Consider the following 20,209-nt stretch of genomic DNA (forward strand, 5'->3'; position numbering starts at 1 on the left):
CAGTTCCAAGCAGCAACAGCAGCAGCTTTATGACTGTATGTAATTACAGAGTGATTGCATAGGACAGCATTGTTGGAACAAATACATATACGAGTATGCAGGTTATTGTGCAAGATTTCAGTACTCAACAAAACCTAGTTTTGCATTTTAAATGCTAAAAAGAGAATGTATTCTGCATTGAACTGCTACATTTCTCTTTGACTTCACCAAAGAATTAGAAGGGGGGGAAAGGAGAAGTGGAGCAGGACTGACTGTAGAAGTCACAGACCTGAAATACTCGGCAGACACGCCACCAGTAGTCTCTGAAATCACAGAAGAAACTGCAAGCTCCTTGAATCTGTGGGTTCATGTTTCTAAAGTGATTATGCAGCAGGTGAAAATCAGGCAGGTTTGCTAACAGTCCTGCAGGTTTAGTGTAATTCCTGCTCTGCTCTAATTTCTTCCGTGCTTGTGTGGGAAAAAAAAAAATAAGCAACTGCAGATGAGCAAGCTTTCTTGGAAATGGAGAGAAGAGCATGGAGAGAGTTTCTGTGTTGGGCCACAAAAAATTGGAGGTTGAAAGGAGAGCTAGACTAGACAAGTTTTGAACATGCTGGTTCAACTTCAGTTGAAGAGTTGCATCTTGCTCAGTGATCTTGCAGGCAGTGTTGGCTGATAGATCGGACAAGGCATTGACACTATTGACTGACACTATATTAGCAAGTCTTTTTAACTAAGACTTTGAAAGACCATAAAAATTAGGCCAAAGTCCTTGTGGATACAATTTATGGTACCTAGGACTTTGGGCTTCAGAGGTGCTGGTTGCCTGTAGTTTTCTCAGTTTAGTTTTGGAATTACTTTGAATTAATAAAATTTCAGATCTAAAAGTTTTTAGATCTGGTACTCAGAAGTTTGCCTTTCTAAGATTAGAGACAATTTTCTAGAAGTGTGTTTTTTAACCATCATCGCTGATGTCTTAAATGCTGTGAAGGCTTGTAAAGTGTTTTGAGCACTGTGATGGAAAGTACTATAAAAATGGAAGGCTGTTTTAAAATTTCTTGGTGCTCAACTACAACATAATATTTTAGTTGAACATACAGATCACTTGTTACGGGTAGTTTCCTCAGGTTGTCAACTAAATGCTTTATGTAAAATGTATGTAGCTTTGTTACTGAAGAACACATTGTGCTGAAGAAGCTTGTTTGTTTTTTAGCAAGTGGGTAATTAACCACAACACTAGGCCTATCACTTGACAAACTTACTTTCCTAGTGGTCCTTCTGTAAGTTTATTGGAGCATTTTATTGTAATACCAAATAAGCAAAAGTATATTAATCTGTGCATTGCTATGATCTATTTTTAGATTTTTCTTTGAATTGTTCTTCATGTCTTGACTGACTTGTCAATTGACATTATACTGGGTGTTTGAATGTCAAAATTACTTCTGGGGAAAAGCAGAAACAGTGCTTAAAGATTCCTTGAATCCTTTGTGTTAGCAATGCAATACAGTCATTCCTTATGGCAGGTCTTGCTTTTCACAGCCTGTGTGGTGGAGAAGATGTTTTAGGCTGGGATTCTTTGGACTTGTAAGCAATAGAGTAGGTAACTTTCATGTTCATGAGTCGTCCTGTGGTGCTCAGTGGAATTAGTCATAGATGTACACATGTGTGCGTGTTAGCAAAAGCAAGGCGTAGCCCTGCCAGCCTTTAACCCATCCAGGTTCTTGAGAGTAGAGGTGATACAAAATGGCAAGGACTGTAGCACAGCACAAGCCTTTTGAGAGCCTTGTACTCGTCCCAGATGTTAATTTATCCTTCTCCGTTTTCACTCCTATTGTCACCGTTAAGTTGTAGCTGCAGAACTGCAGGAGATACTGTCCAGCCTGTCAGCCCTCCCAGGAAGCTGTTGTGCCGAGCTGCCCGGCAGTCCCTGCAGTTGCCCCTGCTGGAGGACCTGTAGCCTTTCTTTGGAAGTGACTACCTTGGTGATGTTGGGAGCAGCAGCAGCCTGTGTGGGGCATGTAAGGAGACAAGAGTGGCTGCCACGAATCAGAATGGGGGTCTGTCCTGTTTTCAAAGATGGATGTGTTTTCTATATGCTTAGCAATTCCCGAGGAGTTTCTACTAGAGAAACTTTTACCTAGTTTTCTCTCGAGCTCAGGTAAACATTTGGCAGCTACTTTTTCAACCTACTGATCAAATCATGGAATGACGATGTAGAATGGACTTGTATTAGGGATAAGAACTGATTTGTTCTTGTTGTTTCATCTTTTCTTAAAAAATCCACAAAACTGTTGTGTGGGTTCTCTTTTTTTTTTTTTTTTTCTCTGAGGCACTGCATAAAATCTTAATATCAGTTGCAGTAAATTACCATTTATGCTAAAATGAGATGTAGTAAATATGCATATTGTCTCCAGTGCAGTTAGTTATATTCTAAGTGACATAAAAGGAGAAATAAACCACTTTTCTCTGAGTGTTCATGATATGAAATGGGGGGTGGGGAGGCAGGAAGGCAGGAGCTCTAGTGGTGAGGTTTTGCAACACATATCCAAAAAGCTCGCAAATTCTGGCACAGACAGACCAAGGCTCGTGAGTCAGCTCCAAATGGAAGACTTGTCACTGAGCAATTTGTAAATAGGGATGTACTGCTAATTCAAGGAAAAATCATAATTAGGACCTCCCCTAATGATTGGAATAGTGTGGCACAGAGCTTGTGCTTTGAATCACACATTCCCTTTAGTGCGATTTGAGAATTCAAACCAAGAAATCCTTGTTGTACGATATGTAGGTCCCTGAAGGAGGTGGTTGCTCAAGTAGTAATTTAAATTTTTGTAGCTGCATACCAGCAGCTCACATTCCACGTGGAGGCTCCTTGGCTGCTGCAGCAGCTCCCAGTGCGCAGATGGTGTGTGTTTCCAGCGTGAGGCTGCTCAATAAGCACTTGACAACATTTTGCATAACTTCTATTTCTGAATGATCTCCAACTGTAGCCCTTCTCCAGTGCTCTGCTTGTCAACTTGAGCAACTGAAAAATACACAAAATGTTATGAGAAAAAGCTATACTCTTCACACCAGGAAAAATCAGAATGTATGTATTTTGAATGCAACCAACTTTCAGGTATTCAGGAGCAAACAATTGAATGGGGATGCAGAGATAAATCTTGGTAATTAGTTCCTTGCCTTTCTGCCTGTGTCGATGCTTTTTATCATGTTTGCTGCAACTGACAGCCACCTCATCACCAGGCCTGAATTAATATAATTCATTAATCTATATATAATATAGAATATGTACAGATATTCTTTGAAATTTACATCTCTCAAAAATGGATGTTCTTTTTATGTAGAAGTAAATTACATAAATGTCTGTTGTTGCGTTTGACAGCTGGTATTGATACATAAGTTAAAAACTGGGAAAAGCTAGAGTTGGAGGGTGTAGCAAAGTGGTGGCTTTTTTTTTAAAGGCATCTTGAAAAAAACATGGAATAATGCTTTGTTCTTTAGTGTTTAGCTTTTGAATTTTAAATTTATTTTTAAAGTTGTTCTAAATAGTTTGACTTAATTATTGGTAAAGCTTGAAACAAGTTAAATACTGGTAATGACTGAAGTAGTAAACTGAGAAACAGTTTTGGTACCTTTTTTTTTAAAATTACTTACAGATGCATGAACTGTGACTGCAAGGATTGTTCTTGTCTTTTTTTATCAAGGGCTTTTAACTGAGAAGACTCTTTGCAGTACTGGTTTGGCTCTGCAGTCTGGTTGTGGTATAGTGTTGTACGGCTGATTTCCAGCTACAGGATCAGCTGCATCCCTTCAGCACGGGCGGACTAGAATCTGTCCTCTGAAGCCACGTGTTGGGAGGCAGTAGCCCTGCAGAAATGCTTGTCACCTTGTTGGCAGTGTGTGTTGTAATGAAGTAGAAAGTTGAATCTCCAAATTGCCTGGTTATGGTGTAGTTCCTAGGGTAAAAGTGCATTTCTGTTTGGATCCCAAGCTGCTTGAGGATGTTGCGTGATTTCGAACTCAATTATGTAGGCTTGGGTGCAACCTTATCTGCCAGGTCTGTACTCTTAGGATTCTTTGAGCAGCACCTTTTGAACTCCTGCATCTCTCTCTTAGTAGCCTTTCATAAATTACATTATTGTTTAGGGTTTTATGGTAATGCAAGTCAACTATTTCTTGCAGTTTCATAATATTCCTAACTGTTCAGATTCTTGGTTCTTTAGACACATTGAAAAGTGAAGTAAAACAAAGTGCCATATGGTGAAAATACTCTTGGGATTTTACTGGATTGTTTTCCATTAAACTGTCTTGTTTTCAGGATTTATTTCTTCCTACAAAATGTATTGTTCATTCTTTCAAGCACTTCCTGAAAGGATAGTTTGTGTTTGTGGGAAATTACTGCACTTGGGTGGAGAAGGATTTAGCAAAGTATTTTCCTATTTTGAATTTGATTTTATACCATTGGAGAAAAAAATCCCAGCACTGCCAAATTTGTGGTGAGACGAGAGAGATCCACGGCTGCAAGGCATTCTGATTGCTTTAGGAAATTCCAGTGATGACAGTTTCAGATGCCAAATGCACATGTATGTGAAACTGGCAGGGAGATCTGACTGCCCCTATTGTTAAGTTCGATTTTATGATTTAGAATATTCTGAGTGAAATTATTCTCTTAGAATCTTTTTTTTTCACAAGCTCTAGATGCTATCCGTATGAGATGTGCTAAATATTTTGAATATTTATAGTGTAATCTTTACTATATCAAACTAAAAATATAGATGTATTTGGATTTTTCTATTGGAAAGCTATTATATTTTCAGATTGTTAGAAAACAGGTTTTTTTTTTTCTGAGGATATATAATGAGTGAATCATGTAGTCTTTCTAGAACAGAATTGTTTAAATGAAGATGTTTTTAGGGTTGTTGAGATGCCTGAGGAGAAGTAAATTAATATACTATCAATGAAAGCTAGGAATTGAAAAGTATTACTGTATTGTTGGGCATTCTCATCGAGTTTAAGCTGCCTTCCTTGAATATTTGGAAAGACTTTTGCGAGTAAGGGGTGTTATTGCAAGTAAATAATTGTGCAAAATGTTGCATTTGATTATGTGCTTAATTTTTTATAATTTAATTTCGGCATCAAAGTGGTATTTGTTACCGTGATTTTCTAAATAAATGCAAGAATGCAAAATATATTTAAGACATTTCTCCTTTCCTGTTAAGTATAAGAACTACTTTGATGGGTCCTTGTGTGGTGGTTTGGGTTTTGTTTTAATGCTATTCTTTCTTTGGCAAAACTGAAATATTCCAGTATTAGTATAGAAATAAATTGTGCATTGGAGGATTCAGTTTCCTCATTCAGGTAATCTCTTCTGGCATTTTAAAATGAGGTAGCCTGCCTGTGCACACATGTATGCCAAGATGCAGGTTTATGTTTGTCTAAGAATGACATAAGCATATATTTGCTAAATCATAAAACACAGGAGGTGAGAGAAGCTTGGGCAGACTGGTCATAAGGAAGCAAAGCATTTCTATCATGGGATGATATCACAGGGTTAGAGACCTTTCACTGGGCTTCAGGTTGCACTGCTGCTTTTTAATGAGTTTATGGATTTATACAAGGCACCTCTGTCAGAGGTATCATTAGGCAAGTATGAGAGCCAAGGCAGCGGCCCAAATACTTGTCAACATCAACAATTGCTTGAGCAGGTCTACTCAGATAAGGAGAGTGGATTCAATATTTGGAGTTGATGTTAAAACAGCCACGTTGGCAAGATGCTACTGCTTCTGTGCTGATGATGTTTTTGAATGACACTGAATTGGCCTTTACTTTTTTGTGTACAGGAGTGTTGTGGTTTTTTTTTTCTTCCCCGGGGTGATAAGTCTAAATCAAGTTCCATTACTGACCAGCAATATTCTGTTGTTATAGTACCCTGAAGTTACCTTTCATGTTTGTGGAAAGAATGAGTTTTAGATTAATAGACAAAACTCCTTGTTTTTGAAAGATAACCCCAAAATTAACAAACATTCTCATACACACACAAAATAAAAAGGTGCCAAGGTAGGAAGATGCTTAGATTTAGAAGCTTTTAATGCTTCCTTCATTGAAGGTATGGGTATTTTTGGATTTGAGGGTCTGGTTTGGTAGTGCAGTTGGCAATGCTGTGCCTGGGTCTGTACCAGCGGTTCTTATGGAGGTCTGTTTCAGGAATACGGCCTGGAAATTGAAGTCAGGGGAGCTTTCTGACGTATTAGTTGAGTTAAAATGCCTAAGAAGTCATATCCATACTCTCATCAAGAAGTCAATGGCTTTGTTCAGTATTTAAAAATCTTAAGTAAAATCTTGCTTTTGATCTTATTTGTAACCCTGAAGTGCTTTTAGTGTTCTGTCTCTGAGTTAACTGGTGTTAATATTCTGGGAGGGAAAAGCATTTGCATTCATGATTTTGTTGAGCCTTTTATTCACACATAGACACAACAAGCTGCTAATACTGAATCTAAGCAACTAGGAGCACCTACCTGGAGCTTAGAGGAAGTCTTTTGTCCTGACCCAGAAGCCCATTATGTCTTCCTGTCATGGAATTTTGTGCATCTAATGTAGGAGTCTACAGTTACATTTACAAACGGTCAGACAACTATGGGACAACTTAGACCAAAGAGAGACCTGAAAGAGGAGGCAACAAAATTCTACATAGGAAGTGTTTTCTAGTGCCATAGGACATACATCAAAACCTTCCCAGCCTTCTCCCTTTCTTGTTATCTGAGCGCTGACAAGTAATTTACCTTCTTTGTGCCTTGTTATCACCCTCCTTTTAAGGTGAGGTGATTGCTTTTAATGAAGAGGCTACAGAACTGTATTCTGACCTAACAAGTGGTGCGCAGTGTCAAGAGTGGGGATGGAGACCTAACCCTGCCAGGGGAGCTGGTTGTTGGGGGCCGGGTTAGGGGAAGGTGGGATAGTCTTGAATTTGTATCTCTGTGCCCGGGTGAGTGTTGTGTCAGCTGGCTTTGTACAGGAGGTCACACCCTCTCACACTGCTGTGGTTGAGATGGAGCTGGCTTTGTTGCTCAGAAGTAGTTATTGGCGACCTCTTTAAAAAGAAGAGCCTGTGCAACTGTTTTCATTCAGATGCAGATACATGTTTGCCTATAGGATGCATCCTCTCTGGGCCTTTTTCACTGGCATTTTCCTGAAGGGTCTGATTAAAAGACTGACTTTTGGTTCTCTGTGGGGGTTCTTAATCCCTTGGTGTTTGTTCTAGGAATCTTAGACATGGAACTGAGGCTTCTGGATTGCATTCTAGAAATGAGGCACCAGTTTATGTATGGAGCAGATTGAGTAGAGTTTCCCTAGCCAGTTTACTTACTTGGCTTTAAATCACATTGTCAAGTGAACGGAATGATCATCTCCTTGGTTCTGTGCACTTAGATGGTTTCAGTCCAGCTCTTATGCAGAGTTATTTCATACTTTCTTGTTTCTTAGTTGGGTAACTTTGGCAGTCTCATCAAAAAGGTCAAAGATGGAAGAAACCAAAGTGGTAGATCAACTATCTCCCTTGGAGCATGGTTCCAGGCATTTTCCCCAGGTGGTTATACATCCGGAAGCTGCTCTATTATGTTTTGGGTTTGGCGGTGTTTTGGTTTTTTTTGTTGTTGTTGTGGGGATTTTTTGTTTGTTTGGGTTTTTTTTTTTGTTTTGTTCGTTTCTTACTGTGAAGATGAACAGAACTACTCAGTTTTGCTGTGTGCTAAAAAGTATTTTAAGATGACAGTTCTTTCTGAGTGACTTGATTTATGAGAGAAAAATACTATTTTGAGGTGGAAGGGTATTCTGTGTTTAGTGACAGCTATAACAGAGTTATTGCAAGTGAAGAGTTTACTTGGGAAAATGCTCTAGATAAAGTGTAGCATGTCTGGCTGTTTACAAGTAATCATCTGAGCTGTATGGTTTGGATGCATGAAGGGAATGTGAAAATCTATTGACATCTTTAGTTACTCAACTAGTTTATTTTTGGGAGCTCATGAATTGGCAGAACATGGTGACCCTGTCTGAAGGGGAAAAGTGTAATGACTTTGAATGCAGGAAACTTAGAGAATATTTAGTCAAGTTACTTGCCACAATTTCTTTGCAGCAACTATAATGGAGATTTTAACCCTTTGCTTTCCCATTGAAGATTTTTGCATAGTGTTGATATATTTTAATGGAAACCCAGGACTACTCTGTCAACACAAATCTACTTAATGCATCATACAAGAGAATTGAGTACTCTGAGGTTTTCTTGTTTGAAGAGGGGGAAAAATGTTTTATGGTAGATGGCTTGTTTGTGACCCTTTGTGATGTTATACCCTTCATTTGGAATAGCTGTAGTTTGGATTCTGAATTGGTCCTGGGCACAAAATGCTACAACATAGAAAAGGCAGGGCTGGTATGTGCACACATAATATTGGATGGTGAGCAAGTAAGGAGCTGAAGAAGTTATATTTATGTACAGAAGCACAGCTGTATTTTGCATTACGTTCATACTGGGTTTGCACTGTGTGGCTTGACAGAATCAGCAAACGTGGTAAAAAACTGACAGTAACAACTGTGAAGTCTTGCAGAAGTTTTGCCCTTCTTATCATAAGTTTTCTGCACGTGACTGATTTGCACAAAACTAATAAAACTTAGCATAGTGCCTAAGAAAGTAAGAAAAATAAAGCTTTCCTGTAGCGTGTTCCTTGTAGTTACTACTACAGTCCTGGTTTGGAGAGCTGATACAAGGTTGCATGGAGTATCTGGGGAGTTTATTCTGGAAAAAAAGTTGGTTTTCTTTTGCCTTTCAATATTCTCTACTCTTACACCATCAGAAATTCTCAACTAGATTGTCAGTGTAGTTGAAAGCTACTTCATTGCTGGAAATAAGTTACTTGCAAGCATTTTACTTAGTGTTACTTGCAGTTGTCTTACCAAAAAGTTAAAGCTGTGTTCATGACTCTTAATCATTCTGTATCCCTCTATTCATTCACACAGTTAACTTGTAGTCTCACACCAGCGTTGCAGGATTTCTTACAAATGCTGAATTTTGAGAACACGTGACTTATGGATCACTCTGAAGGGAAAGAACCACTGATTTGATTTTTCTGTGTTGTACAAACAAAATTCTTAAAATGCAAACTGATGAAGAAATAATGCAAAAGTTAATACTTTGCATGCTGACTGGACTCCTGGAGACCATTTTGCTTTAAAGGTGACTTATCTCGCATTCCTCTTTTTTAAAATAGAAGTAATTTTTTTAATTTTTTTTTTTTTAATAAGGAAGATCTGGAAAACTCATGTATCTGGAACAATGTCAACTATCAGCTTATCTGTTAACAGCAGTCCCTTACTATTATTAAATACAATTGCTGGAAAAAAAAATGTCTTGAGTCTCACATCTTAATTAAAGACAGGGATGTTAATTTGTTTTTGAAGATCTTTTTTTTCTGAAGTGCATATTAGTTTCAGAAAATGAGGGTTTTTTTTTTTCTTTTCAGTACCCTTAGTGCTAATTTTTAACTTCATTTTAATATACTCTGACTTACTCATTTGTCTAGCATTTTAGATTAGTTGTTCCTAGTTTTAAGAATAAAAGCTTCCTCCATCACAGTAACTTTTAAAAATTAAAATATTTCTGGATGAAAAATCTTTTTTCTTTCCTCCCCTTTGTCCGTCACTTTAAATACAGTTTTAACAATTTAGAAACACCTTGTTGGTTAAACGTGAAAAAATGCATAGTTGTACTTTCATGTTGTTTAACAATTTGCTGGTAACTGAGAAAGTTCTCAAAGAAAGTGATTTTTTAGAGGTGAAAAAACTCCAATGTCCTTGATGCATCTCTTACAAGAATTTCTTGAAAGCAAAATAACTAGTTTTATTTCAAAAATTAAACAAGGGAGTGTTTTTACAATGCCTTGATGACTACAAAGACATTATTAATATGCTGGAGCCTTCATAATTTAATCAGATTGTTTGTGTAGTGTTTGTGGGGATAAAGCATAATTTTAAGAAAAAAAAAATTAAGTAAACTGCTCAGGAAGAATTTCTTCAATTTAAATTGGTTCTTACGTGCAGTGTATGTAGCCATGTGAAGGTATACATGTATACATACAGTATAGGCGTAAGTTATTGCCAAGATAGAATACATCTGATTAATGATCACAGGTGTTGGTTATTGTTGTGACTTCAAACAAAATGTGCTTTGCAAATAGCATTCATCTCCTCTTCTTGCCAAATAAAATATCCAAATATAAACTGGATACTAGTATCAGGGAGAACAGCACCTTTGACAAGGCTGCAAATATGTTATGGCCTCAATTTCATTGAAAGCATTGCATCTCTTGGAAGTCGAAGATGAAAGCATTTGAGAGAGATACTTTGTGTTAGGGTTTTTTGTGAGGGTTGTGGGTAACAGTGTATAGGTTTTTAATACTCAAACAAAAAAACCTTCCCTCTTCGAAGTCTGAACACTGTGATGTTGCTAGGCCCTTTTAATTTGTCATCTTAGAGAGCTTGCTTTCCTACTAATGCAGAAACTGAAAAAGAAGCCATGTATATTGCTCATGGAAATGCAGAACAAGTAGTATAAACAACAGAAGAGGCTTTATATTAAAAAAACAAAAACCAAAAACCACCTCATCCAAGAGGTAAATGAAATGAGTGTATTCCAGGGTTCCTTTCTGTGCACTGCTGGCTAGGGCGCAGGACTCCGTGCTTGTGCTGTGAATGTTGCTTCATCAGTCTTTGCAGGGGTGTTTAGTCTCTGTGGGCCCCCTAAACTAATGGGGGTGGGCCTGGATGTCACAGCAGCTGCAGCCACAGGTCATGGCTTGCCAGGCTGCCTGCGAGGGCAGGGGGAGCTGCCAGGTGCCGGGTTTGGGGGCCAGCCTGTGCTTCTTGAGACTGGTGAGCTCAGCTGCAGGGTGGACACAAAGCCTTTGAGAGATACTGTTTCCCCGGGCTGTCACTTGGGTTCTTACTCGGCAGCTGATGCGTTTCATCGGGAAATGCACCATCAGACAAGCATGCTTTTAGACTCCAAGTGGCTTTGGAGCAGCTGTACTTACGGCTAAATAAATATAACCCTCTGTAAGAGGAAATAACTTTTCTACCAGATATATGCACAGATGGATTGTAATCATACTGAGGCCTGTGTTTGCCTCAACAAGAGAAAAAAATCTATTTGGTAGAGAGCTATAAATGGAAATTTGTGCTTAGACTGGCTTCTTGCAGCAGTGGTTGGAGAACATTGCTCCAGCCTAGTGTGAACGAGATAGTAATTTAGGGTGTTTGTAAAACTACACAAGCTAGGGAGACACAGGACATGGGCTACAGCAGCAATGTACATTAAGATTTATTGGTCCCCTTATGACTACAAAAGTGTCTGGGAGCAGTTCTACAGCAGTGTGAGTGTACCTGGATAAGAGAGATGAATGTGCCAGAGGTACTGACATATACTGGATACTGGATATCTGTATGCTCAGAGAGGGCAGGGGAGGGAGGACAGACAGCCTTCTCTGCAGGGGGTAACCTGGTGTCTCGACACCTCTAAAATACAGATTTAACTTTGGACAGAAAAATAAGTGGTTTTTTTTTAAGAATGCTAATTTGGAAGATATTTAGTAATTACAGCTACATTTCCTAAAATATTTGATTGTAAGTAAAGTACAGAGCTAAAATTATATGCAGACAGCACTTATGCAGGCTGCTGCTTCTTCAGGAAGAAATTATGATACAAAAATAGTCAATCTGGTATAAGATCATTTCGTGATTTTTTTTTTCTTTAATGAATGAGAGGCTTCTTTAATTATTACTTTAGTGAAGTATTGTTGATCACTTCATATTCAAATACTAAGATACTTTAATGAAGAAGCATTTTGCTTTAAAAAGGCAGCTTCAAACTGAAAGCAGACTTGTAGATTAAAACAACACCCTTCTGTGTCTTAAAATAAATGGATTGTATCTCTTGACAGAAATGGTGCTGATATCCAGAGGAGACTTTAGGGCCATGTGATGGAATTGCATGCCTTAAAAGACTAAACAGTGACTTTAAATTAGTGCATACATTTCCAATTGTATTTTTTTTTTCTTTTAAGTTGTTAAGCTTTAGCATGAGCAGAGGTGGTCGGTGGTTGCTGTTAAACACTGAGGTTCTCCAGAAGGCCTGGGAAGGACATGGTGCTGCAGTTGCGGTGCCTGTTTGCTGAGGTCTGTGTGGCAGAAGAGGCGGCCACAGATCTCGGGTCAAAGCTCACTCTGCTCCATAGGCCAGTTTTCCACAACCCTCAGCAAACTGGTCACCACCGATTATTCTTTCCACGTGTTGATTTTGTGCATGAAGTTACTTTAGGGAATTGAAGCCAAAATTCAGGAGTTAGAAGGTTAATAATTTCCCTTGCCTTTTGGCTGTGCGTACAATTTTCTTGGAGAGAGAGAGGGGAGAGTGTTAGCCATTTACAAGTATACATCTCCCCTCGTTCCTCCCCAGAATGACTGCAGAAATTATTTCTAGGCTGGTTTAGTGAAACAGCTAAGTCACTCTCGATAGTTGTAAGTACACAGATTAGCAAGATATTGTTGCTGAAGAGTTAGTTCTCCACAGTGAACAGGAAAAGAAATGCATCCATATTTGGCTGAGGAAATTTTTACGATTGCAGCTAGACAAGGAAAGTATCTTTACTGCCGTGGACTTCATTTTAAACTGCTTATCTGAAGACTGCCAGAAGTGTCATTTTACTTGCTTAAGGTATGAAAAGTTTGAAAATTTGGAGAGTGGTAAGCAATTTCCTTTTTTAACATTAGAGTTGCAGATCTGCTTATTTTAGAGTTTGACAAGAGAACTGGTGAAGTGATACTGGGAGTTGAGCAACTGACAGGTGGGGTTTTCCAACTGCTGCCCTTAAAAAACTGAGCATTTAAATTCGATGTCTAGTGAATGTTAGGGGGATGTATGTGTATGAAATTTTTCGATTTATTTTTGAGAATTCACAGTCTTTCAAACTATAAGCAGTTCCTCCAATGATATTGAGAAATTTGGCACACTGTATTATTTCCATATTTGAAAAAATAAGTGTTAATTCCTCTTGCAAATAAAATATATATATTAACAAGTGAAAAGTTTGAGAAAAACTTCTGTTTCTTCAAGGAGGGGGAGCTGATAAGTATAACTGAAGTGGTAAACAACTTCTTTTTATTAGCTCTTTTACGTTCAAATCTGTCCTGTTATTTTCAGATAAGCTAGAAGTCAAAAAATTACATTAAAGAAATTACCATTATGAGCAACTACTTTAAAAACCAAATACAGTAAGAAGCTGTTACAGTTGCTTTATTGGACGGATGGTTCATGTCTTTTGAAACAGTTCGTCCTGCTGTGGTATCTTTGTGGAACTAAGTATATTTAACTGAAAGGTACCACGTTCTAGAAAATAGACAAAATGTACTGGGAATGTATGTGCAAGAGGAAGTGCATCTGCAGGGACCCATACACTTCTGGTTTCAGAAGGGAGATATTTTCTTCTTCCTGCTAGTTTTTTCGTCGTCTCATCTTTTTCTCGTGTGTTGGCTTCCTACGTGTTGCAGCATGAATGGAAACCAATCATTGTACTTGACCTCAATCTGAAATCAAAAGTGCTCTGGGCCTCTGAAGCTGCTGCTCAGGGGAATCCCCATCTCTGCACAGATGCTACTGTGAAGGTTTGTGCCAGCACCAGGGTCGCACACGTTAGTGAATGTACCTGAAGAATGTGGAAACCTTGCTTTCGTGAAGGAGTAAGTTTAGAAATGGCTACAATAATACAAACTTAGCCTGCTACGTGCAGGAACTATGTACATGTAGAAGCTGTTCTTTTGTATGAACATTATTCCTGGATGGTCTTATGTGCAAATAGTGATGAGTGTGAATTTTCTTCTGCTTTTTGTTCAGTTTTGTGGCTCTAACAGTACTTTCATGACTGTGATTTGACAGATTTTGTCTGCAGGGAACCTTTTGTGCTGAGTTGTCAAGATTTTTAGTAAGGACAGGAGAGAACAAAGCCACAAATATAACTGGTGGGAGAGTCAGGAGCAGAATTGACTTAATCTACTGTAATAGGTGAATTTCATCACAGTTATGTGCAAATTAGTACTTGTTCTTTCTAATATTGTGACTTAGCATTCTGTATGCATAACCCTCAAGGATTTTTTTTTTTTGTAAGCAGCTGCTATAAATACATAGCTTTTTATGGAGAGATGAGAAACCAAGACTTGGAATTTCATCTCCAGTGTATGCATTTAAAAAACTCTTGCCTCTATTTTATTTTTTCTGTTACACTTTGATGCATTTCACAACCAGATGTCTGATGGTTCTGCTCCTCCCTTGGCCTCCCTCGCCCCCTCAAATGACAGAAACCTGACTTTTGTGACTGCAGAGCAGAACAGGGACTGAGGACTGTGGTTGTCCCCCCTGCCTCTGGACCTCAGAAGGGCCCATGGTGGCAATGGCAAGGCCCATTCCACCATCTGTTGTTCCTGCAGACCAACTGCTGTGATCTCTGACACATTCCTGTGAAAAATCAGCATGAGTTTTGCTCTTAACGTGGCCATAGACAGGGTCAAAGAGAATATTCAGTTAGAGGGCTCAAGGGGCAGAAGCTTGTCCCTGCATGGGTGGGCTCGGAGCACGTGTGACTCAACGTGTCTGTTTCTTGTGGGCCTGAAATCTGTTTCTTATTTGTGGCACCTCAGATGTTGCAGTTGTGGGAAAAGAACAAAAAGTCTTTTCCCTTGGAGTGGTTGTCAGGAAGGAGGTCGCAAAGATGGGAGGAACATACATGTCACAGTAATTGCTAAAAGCGCTGTCTTGCAGGATTTAAAAGCCCCCTTTCCTTTTGTTATTCTCTGTCTCCAAAGTGTCATTTTATGGTTACGGTGGTCATAACTGATGTAAACAGATGCAAATCTGTACCAAAGCTAATCTACTTATAGCTGTAAATTAGTATATTCCTTTTTTCTTAATTTGAATTTGTAATTGCGTGCAAGGAAGGAATTTGATGAGGCTATTAAGCATTGTTACCTAATCCGTAGACAAAATCAATAACAATGTCATGTTTGCACTTGAATAGTTCTGCCCAGTATTCCTGAATTGCTCTGTGTCCCCTGGACATCACTGCAGCCAAGGCCAGTGTGTCAGTATGCATATATGCCTTATAGGTGACAACTCTAATAAAAGCTAGAAAAATGTTTTTAGATCCACAGTAAACCTGCACTGACTGCTGTATGCTTATCTTAAGTTTACCATTATGCATGACACAGAGTCTCATGGGTGGGCTGAAATAGGAAGAAATACTTCAGAGAGGCTTCATTTGCACTTTAGCCATTCTTAGGGTGGGATTTCAACCTGAGTAAGAGACTAAACGTGATTGAAAGGTTAGGGCACTGGCTTGACACTGAGTTGTGTTCCCTGCTGTGTCAAAGACCTCTTAGGCAAGTCACTTTGTAGTCTCTCTCTCTGACTTAGTCCCCTTCAATAAAAAGGGAATAATAGTAGTTCCCTCCTTTAAAGAGGTGTTGCCAGAGTAAGTGCATTAAAGAGTATGTGGTGCTGTTATGAGGCCATGCAACTGTGTAAAGCAGCAATTGCTGTAATTCAGTTTCTGTACTACAGTGCAAGAAATGCAGCTATGGACAATAAAAGGAGTCATATGCTGTACAAAGGTATCGTAGAATGCTGGGGAGTGTTGGTTAGAGATCTCTAGTATGAGACTGACATACGAATGTTAATGTTACAGCTCTTAGACAGATATGGGTGGATGAACTTCTGTGTGCTTTAGAAGACATTGTGATTTTTATATCAAAATAGCCTTAACATTTACATCAGGGTGGGGGGAGTTCTATGGAGTATTTTAAGAAGTGGTGTTCTATACCAGTTTCTGAATTTTAGTGCATCTGTTCAAATTGAAGATGCTTTACCTGACACCTTGCAAATGCAGTCTGCATCTGCACAGTGTGAAGGAGTAAATAGTGGACAAAACTGAGATCAAGGAATTCCAGAAGAATAATATCTTGTTGGCTACCCCTTCACTCTTTAGTGCAAAACAGCCTGCTTTGTCTCTCTTTGTGTACCTGTTAAAAATACAGAATGTTGCACAGCACAGATGTTGTGAGGTGGGATGAATTGGTGTTAATATGTTGCTTTGATTGTTGCAAAGTGTTACATAGATGTTAAGTATTCCAATAATGTCAAGTTTGTTTGTGGGCAAGTTACTCCAACTACTTTGCCCAACCAAAATTTGTCTTCAGTGTAGCAACTAGTGCACTGTTTTTCTCTCTCAGTTGATTTTGTACATCTTTCCCAAATGGAAATGAATGTCAGCCTACTGATGAGAGACTGGACATTCATTCTTATTGTTTGGAGATTAGTTGAAAATAAAGTTCTCAGAAGCTCTGTGACACAAGTTAAACTAGTAAACTATTTGAAATGAGAGTGCTATTATTATTATTATTTTATTATCTAGCTGTTGTGGGAAAATAATTTAGAATCCACTGGATGCATTATGGATTGTACAGGAGCATCAGGTTCAGAATTTAGTTTTCTTCAGTGTGAGCGGATCAGGTTAATGCAATTCATACAACTGAAGGGATGATTAGTTCATTAGCCTTTCATTCTGAGAGTGGAAACTGTATTACGTAAAGGATTGGATTTTTTAAAAATTTTTTTAAATGTGTAGCGATTTCTTCTGGAGATGGTCAAGTGTTTAGCACTGATCTTCTTATTGGCTTTTCTAATAAGTTCCTGTGTGACTTCCCGATTATTTATGACCTGTTTTTTCACAGTTGGGAAGGACTTTCTGTTCCTCTTAGTAGCAATTACATAGTTTGTATATATAGCAAATACAGCTATTCAAAGTGTAATGTGGGATTATTGACCCAAAATGTTATGTTTTCAATTAGAATGCATGTTACACTTCTGTTCTGTGTAACACTCACAAAATTCCATTGATCATTGCGACCTTAATTTTGTGTTTTATTAAGAACTGAGTCTTTTGCTCAATTTTAAATGGCTTTTTTAGGGTTTTTAATAGAGGACACTTTTCCTTATGCTGTTATTGAATAACATTTTTCCTTTCTAATTGTAACATGCAGGATGGATGGTTGGTTTTGTTTCAGGTAGGCTTGTTGAGCTGAATCTTTAGGAAGCTTCTGGCTTTGCTCTGAGTAAGTATGAGGCTGGTGACACATATGGCCTGTTGTGAAAGTACTTCATAATGTTAGTAAGGATACAAATAAGCCACTACAGAAATGGAAGAGGTTTGCTTTGGATTTGATCAGGTATTGGTGCCAACCATCTGCTCTTTCTTTCTTTCTTTCCTCCACTGAAATCCCTGTGGCTAAAATGAGGAGGAGATTGGGCAGGTAACAGGCAGGCAGCTCTGAATCTGGGGGCCAGGAGAGTGCTCCGATTCATTAATTAACAATTAAGAAATTGGAGTGCTCTCTGAGCCCTTGAATTCTTTAAACCTTGCTGGTAATCCTGTGTGATGATTGTGCTTGCCCATGTCTTTCAGCGTTCTACTCCCAGTATTAACTAGTCTGCATTTGCTTACCTTTGTTGTTGTAATGCCCCAGTCACGGCCAAGAGCTTGCTGTACTGAACAGCACAATAAAAAAACCCTTTTATATTCAATAGTGACCACAAAACTTCTCAAAATACATGATTTTAGAAATTTGAACTAAAGTCCTGTCAGTGCTGTTAAAGACTTGACTACTGGAGTAGTTTTATAACAGATTAGCTCAGTCAGTACTGGGATCTGTGTGGATGTGGGCAAACCAAGGCCAGCACTGCTTCAGCTTATGTAACTGCTGAAAAAGAAAAAGGTATTTCTGGGTCAAGGGAGGTATATGACAAAAGAACAACTATGTTGTTATTTGTGTGAACTTTTTCCTTCATTTTTTTGGCCCCATCCCTCTTTGGTTATCGCTACCCTGTTGCTTCACGTCTCAAATTAGACTTTCAAGCTCTTTGTGGAAGAATCCCCGTCTAGCCTGTTACTGCGTACTGTTAAAGATAATACAACTTTTATGACCTCAATTCTTCATGAATATCAGTGTATTGAGTTTCAGGTATTATTCTAATTTTATGAACTGATGTGAAGTGGGCGGCTTAAGATCCGTGTCTGTGGCAGAGCTGGAATTTGATCCCAGATCCTCTGAGGTTCTGCCTTTGCTTTTAGTCCCAGCTGTTCTCCAGACAGGCTTGGGCGAGTGATGATGTCTCCTTGCTGCCATCAGGAGTGTCTCTGCCGAGAGCTGTGGTCTAGGTTTCGGGTGCATTTATGTCTCTCATGAAGAAACCTCTGGGAATGGAAAGTTTCATCATCTATATTGAACTTTCCTCTTTCTCTTTCCTTATTTGTAGACCGTTACATCTTGTAAAGCCTTGAAGTAATCTCTGAAACCCTGAAGCTTCAGTGGTATTCCGTACGCTGGACACCTACATATGTCTGGTTTTGTGACGAAGTGCTGGAGCCATCAGGATGGAGACAACTGGACCTGCAGCAATCTTTCCTGTTGCAGCCCAGTGCATTCAGATGGGTTTTCTTCTCAGGGCTAAAGTGTGGAGAGGTTGGGTCTGTCTCTGGAGTGTATCCTTGCAATTTTGCAGCTGGAGTGTTTGTGGCAGGACAGGCATTGGGAGCAAAGGACGCGTGGCTGTGTCAGCTGTGGGAACGCAAGGGCTGAGAGAATCTGTCGGCTGCTCTTTGCCATTCTGACTCGGAGCCTGCTGTGATTCTTGCATGTTGGAGTATTCATCCCACTGTTGCTAGCAACTGCCTTCCCTGACAGCTCCAAACAAAAAAGCTTAATATAGCCATCTAAATGATTACAATTAGAAGAACTGTTAACCCATTTCCAGTGGGAAAGAATAGTATGTTCGTGTAACTTTATGAAGCCTGAAAGCAGTGTTTCATACTCCTTAATTGCTGTGCTCTTTCTGTGCTCTAAGGCCACCCAAACCTCTTCAGATCATGGCATTTATCATGATGACAGACTATAATAACTAATATTCCTAACTTCAGTACAGTTTATAAACATAAACTGATTTAAGAAATGTACCGTATACCTATTTTGTTAAAGGGTAAGCCTGCACTGTGTTGCAAAACCATTTGTAAAGATGGGATTTCCTGCGTATTTCTTTACAGAAGTCCAATTTATGTAGCTGTCTCTTGCTTATACTCTCTCTAAGAACTTCATGTTGTTGCTGTGCAAGGCGATAGATGAGTCTGGTGAAAATCATGAATCTTGTTTTCATGAGATGAGATTTGTGCGAAACTTCAATTAGTGTGGAAATACCACTCAAAGTTTTGCTTGAGGATAAATCAAATTTAGGATCTATGTGCTGTAGTACCTTTTCAGTAGCTGGTAGAAACAACATTGTCAGTTCCTTCAAAAATAAATCAGGGTTTGTGTGTGTTTGTTTTTTTTTTTTTTTCTTTTGTTCTTTGTTTAATAATCTTTTAAGTTTTAAATTCTGGTCTGTCTTTTTAATAGTTTTTCTTCCTCACTCATGCTGATTTTGTTTTGTTGGAGCTGTTTGTGTAAGCCAGGTGTTGCCTGGCTTGCTTGTTGTAAGGACAAGAGTAATCAGCACTTAATGGGCATTTTCTATGTGACAAATTTTGTGTCTTCCTCATCCCTTTAAAATAAAATTATGTGGAAAATCCCAGGTGTATTCTGAAAAGTGAACCTCTAGTACTCTCAAAGGACTGTTTTCTGAAAACTTTCTTTTGAGGCGCATCTGTGGTACTTCAGACCCCGTAATTCAAAAGCCAAAAATGCTTCTCTGTAATGTTCTGCACACTAGAGTTCATCTGTGTCATTAGGTGGAATGTGGAAAATTGTGGTGATAGGGAATAAGTAAAACTACATATATGGATGTAAATAGTGCGTCAAAATATAAGCAGAATGCATGCTTAGGTGAATTTTAAGAAAATTAGAACAGAAAAGAAAGCTGCCTAGTCAAATAACATCTATGTGAACACATTTTCACTGCTTCTACTTTGACATCCTTTATTGTAATAGACCAAAATATTTTACTTAAGTAGGATTCGTATTTCTCCTTGGTTTGATTAGCTCATGAAGTGTAGTTAATATTTTCTTCTTGCATATGTATGTTTTTCCTAAATAGTATGGCAATTCTACATTCTGTGTTCTTTTACTTGCTGTAGGTGATTAATCTATGATACTG

The 20,209-nt window shown here is 38.7% G+C and overlaps 1 protein-coding gene across 8 annotated transcripts in view; it reads left to right on the plus strand.

Annotated features, from left to right (window-relative positions):
• MIDEAS (mitotic deacetylase associated SANT domain protein) overlaps positions 1-20,209 on the plus strand; it is a 57,214-nt gene that overhangs the window by 1,898 nt on the left and 35,107 nt on the right. Inside the window, exon 1 of one of the 8 annotated variants that reach the window (XM_071809241.1) lies at positions 2,998-3,064. The exons of 6 other annotated variants lie outside the window; for them this stretch is intronic. The gene's annotated coding sequence lies outside the window, so the exon portion shown is untranslated. Of the gene's footprint in view, positions 1-2,997; positions 3,065-12,715; positions 12,734-20,209 lie in introns of those variants that run through there. One more of the 8 variants, XM_071809242.1, reaches the window with a different exon arrangement.

The sequence above is a fragment of the Patagioenas fasciata genome, chromosome 5 (assembly GCF_037038585.1).
Source record: "Patagioenas fasciata isolate bPatFas1 chromosome 5, bPatFas1.hap1, whole genome shotgun sequence".
Classification (NCBI taxonomy): domain Eukaryota; kingdom Metazoa; phylum Chordata; class Aves; order Columbiformes; family Columbidae; genus Patagioenas; species Patagioenas fasciata.